A 4,663-nucleotide genomic window follows, 5' to 3' on the forward strand; every position below is an offset into this window, starting at 1 on the left:
GATTATATGATTTACATTTTATTTGTTTAATGGATGAAAATGAAATAAAACCAGGAAGGGGATGTTAATAATTACACAGGGAAAGCATTAAGCTGTAAATGTTTGCTTTTAAAAGCATTTTTGCTGAAACGCCTTTTTTTTTAAGGCACTGGAAAACTTTGCTTTAAAAAACCCCCAGGAAAAATAAAATAAAATGTGTTTTATAGGCGATGGGAAAGGCACATGTATGAATCCTGCAGTTCTAGGGACCTGTCCACATATCTTGGGGTTTCCAATGCAATTTTCTTGTGTGCACCCAGGACTGAGGCCTGGCTGCTGTGCAGCAGAATGAGGCCAAATTTAGATGGGACCATGGCAGGGGTGAGGGCAGTAGATGGAGGTAGTAATTCATGTCTGGATAGTGTAATAAGATGTCCCGGGCCAGGACTAGAGGACATTTTGGCTCCACTGGTTTGTTTGCATAGCACTGACCTCCCCGCAAGCTCTCCTCCCAGAAGGCAGCAACAGCTGGGAGGTCAGTTAATTGCTGCCACCCCATCCCATCTTCTGCTAAGCCAAATTACATGGGCATAACATGGAGTTTGCAATCTCCTTTTGCCATCTAAGTTTGACGCTGGCGTCAAGAATGGAAAAGCAAATGTCTTCAGAAGAAGAAGAAGAAAACATGGAAAGGAAAAAGGCAAAGCTAAGCAGGGCTGGACATGAGCAACTGCAATTCCACATAGCCGCTGAATTTCACATACTGATTAGAAACTGAATCTTTTTCTCCAAGCCTTCAGTTTCAAATTATCCAAACACAAGTTTGTCTTGGCACCTTGTACAAAGAGTTTATTCAAACATGAGAAATGTGTTTGTTTTTTAAATGGAATTATTATGATGCTGAAGGATTACATTATGGGACAGGACAACAGGAACATGTTATTAGAGCGCCACATGAGCTAACTGAATTTCAGCCCATTGGGTTGCTGTTTCTCTTTTTCAAGACAAATGGTTCTGTAAGCTCCATTGTACTGTACATAATGTACAGCAATGTTTGATTCCAAAATTGCCACTAAACTACCACCTGCTGTCACAGCAGAAACAACCCTTTGCAGAGCCAAGGTAATTCCTAAATATGTCTCCTGGAAGCCAGAATTGAATCTGAGCATGTAATGTACAAAGCTCACTCAGCCAGTCTATGGGGAAGGAATCGTCAACAAACAATACATCTGCAGCAAACCAATCACTTGAAGAATACAAAACAGAAAAACGGGGAGCCAGTATACTGAGAGGGAAGAATTTAGAAGGGTGATTTTAACATTATAAAACCAGAGTTTTCTGTCTTTGTCCTACATCACCTAAGAAAGGACAATAGTATCTGGTTTATATGGGCTGGGCTGTGCACTGGATTCAGCCAAATTGGCTGATTTGAGGAAATATGGGCTTCATCCAAATGGGATGGAGATAGTCAGGGCTTTTTTTCAGCCTGAGCTCACCAGAGCTCAGCCCTGGCACCTCTCAGGTGGGCGCCATTGCCACTATCAGAGAACAAGGGAGAAGTTCATGGTGAGTTTTCTAGAAAAATAGCACCGGAGATAGTCCTGGATTGGCATGGTTTGGGTTGGGCTGCCCATAGCAGGAAGAAGGAGAAGTAATGAAAAGATCTAGCTGAGTAGGAGGGACCAGCCAGACTACCTGCATCTTCCTGGGGGAAAACAAATTCCTTCCAGTAGCACCTTAAAGACCAACTAAGTCAGTTCTTGGTATGAGCTTTCGTGTGCATGCACACTTCTTCAGATACACAGGTACATGCACACTTCTTCAGATACACAAAGTGCATGCACACTTCTTCAGATACACAAGTGTGCATGCACACGAAAGCTCATACCAAGAACTGACTTAGTTGGTCTTTAAGGTGCTACTGGAAGGAATTTGTTTTGTTTTGACTATGGCAGACCAACACGGCTACCTATCTGTTCCTGGGGGAAAGTGGAGATGCCTTTGGTGGATGCCTTTGGATGTTGCAGGTGAAGTTTTTCCAAGTATTTTCCTGTTACTTGTCTTGTCTACCAAGCGCTTGCCAGAGGCACTGTGGCCACATCAGAAAATATTAATTAGGGATTTATAAACCTTTACAGATCTGCATTTCTACAGCACTTCACTTGGTGGTGCCATGACTGCTGCACAGACTTCAAAACTAGATTTCTTTGAAGACGTGCAGGCACACCCTGAACAAAGCAGGTCCACAGAACCAGGCTGTCAGAAGAAGAGGACTAGATGACCACCAGAAACAGAAAACATAAGGAAGGGGGTAGTGGGAGGATTCTCTTGGGGTTATTTTGTGTTACAAATTTAAAAATCAATCAACTGATCAATTAACACAGCCTTTTAATCACCTGACAGCGCTAGGGGGGAAAAAAGAGAGCTGTTTCTGCAAACTCTCTCCATCTCTCTCTGTAGTGGTGATCATGTTTGAATCCACAGGGAAATAACAGCCCAGTCAATTTCCTGGCATGCAGATTTGCAGGCCGTTGCATCACAAATTACAGCACATCACTTCACATTACTTTGCATGAAGCATGGCCCAAAATTAGCCAGCATCAACATCCATTCCCCATACAGTGAGTAACAAAATTGTTTCATGCCCGTTTAACTCCCCTGCATTCTTTAATTAAAGATTAAAGCCAAACCATTCGTTGTGGGGCTTCTGCGAGATTTTAAATATTCACTTTTCCCCCTCAATGTAACAAATTAATTTACGGACTGGAAGCACTTGCTCTTTCAGAGTATTTTATGTCTACATCAGAACTATTCAAAACAGAGGAAGCTTCCATAGATTAATGTTTGTAGCGCAAATTATGGAAGCTCTTTGTTGTGGAGATTTACGGAGCCTTCTGCTGAACCCAGACATGAGTTTGTGCTGCATAGTGACTGTGAACTAGTAGGTTCCTGGATCAAATCCCACCTGCATCTGTGCAAGTTTGGAGATGACTCACCCATGCCAAGGCTTGATGTTTTGAGTGAAGGATCACAATGGATGGGATAGAAGAGGAGGAGAATGCCTCCTGAAAAAAGCCAGCATCTGAAATGTACTGGCAACTGCAGTTTTCAATAAAATCTTCTTATGAGGGCCAGTCGATTTATCAGCAGCTTCACAATTAGTGAATGGAGTCCGCAGTATCTAAAAAGACCCAGATGGCAATAATGTACCAGGGCAGGAAGCCAAGCGCTCCAGATGTTTCAACGGAAGCTGCGGACAGGCTCAATCGGCAACCTCTTCTCCTAAACAAAAATAGTATCCACTGTTACTTGCTTACCCAAGTGCCTTTCTTCACCTTAACACAGCGGCGAGGGCGGCAGTCATTGAGCAATAGCAATCGTTCAGCTTCCATAAACATAAATATACCTGCCAGGTAACCTTCTAAAGCTGCTTCTTCTTCTTCTTCTTCTTCTTCTTCTTCTTCTTCTTCTTCTTCTTCTTCTTCTGCATTATAGGATGGATTCACACTGAAATCCATGCCTTGCTTCTTGCTGCCATATCCTGCTGACTGTTACCCTCTGAGAGCCAGTGTGGTGTAGTGGTTAAGAGCGCTAGTCTCGTAATCTGGTGAACTGGGTTCGTTTCCCCGCTCTGCCACATGCACCTACTGGGTGACCTTGGGCTAGTCACACTTCTCTGAAGTCTCTCACCCCACTCACATCACAGAGTGTTTGTTGTGGGGGAGGAAGGGAAAGGAGAATGTTAGCCGCTTTGAGACTCCTTTGGGTAATGATAAAGTGGGATATCAAATCCAAACTCCTCCAACTCCTCCTCCTCCTCCTCCTCTTCTTCTACACTCTGGTTCAGATTAGTCCCTCCCCCCTTGGATCTTTCCCAGCATCCTCTGAGCCTTTCTACTTATTCTGTGTTATTCGGGAGGGCAGCTTCCAGATGTGTATGTATAATACACAAAAGGGAATTTGCAGATCTATTCTGTATTCCGCAGGAGATAGCTGCTCTCCAATGTTTTGCGCCCTTTCCAGTGGATTTGAAAGGCAAGGAAATGTATGCAGACCCATCCTTGATATTAGTAACAGTTAGTTAGGATCTCCTTGTTATGGAAATCAGAGGCCAGAGGTGTGATGATGGGGACCTGCTTGCTTAAAATAGCTAAGGGAGGGAAATTAAAATGCTTTCCATATCCACGGTTGCAGTTCCTTGAAGGCCTCAACTGATATGGTTTTGGCACACATACAAAAGAGGCCCTGAATAATATGCAAGAAATTCCAGCAGTTTGCAGAAGGGAAGAGAATTACAGCCATGGCATATTTGCCAATTACATATGCTGCAAAAGTTAGACCATGTGTTTACTGGTACACAGAAATCAGAAGAGCCCAAAGAGGGAGAAGTGAATACACCATTTCCTAATAATAATAACATTTTTATTATTTGTACCCTGCCCATCTAACTGGGTTGCCCCAGCCACTCTGGGCAGCTTCCAATATATATATAAACATCATCATCATGTATTATTTCTACCCCACCCATCTGGCTGGATTTCATAATAAAACATTAAAAAGCTTCCCTATACAAGGTTGCCCTCAGATGTCTTCTAAACGTTATATATTTACTCATCTCCTTGGCATCTGTTGGGAGGGCATTCCACAGGGTGGGCGCCACTACCAAGAAGGTGAGCAGAGAGAG

The sequence above is a fragment of the Podarcis erhardii genome (assembly GCF_964252035.2).
Source record: "Podarcis erhardii genome assembly, chromosome: 9".
Taxonomy (NCBI): domain Eukaryota; kingdom Metazoa; phylum Chordata; class Lepidosauria; order Squamata; family Lacertidae; genus Podarcis; species Podarcis erhardii.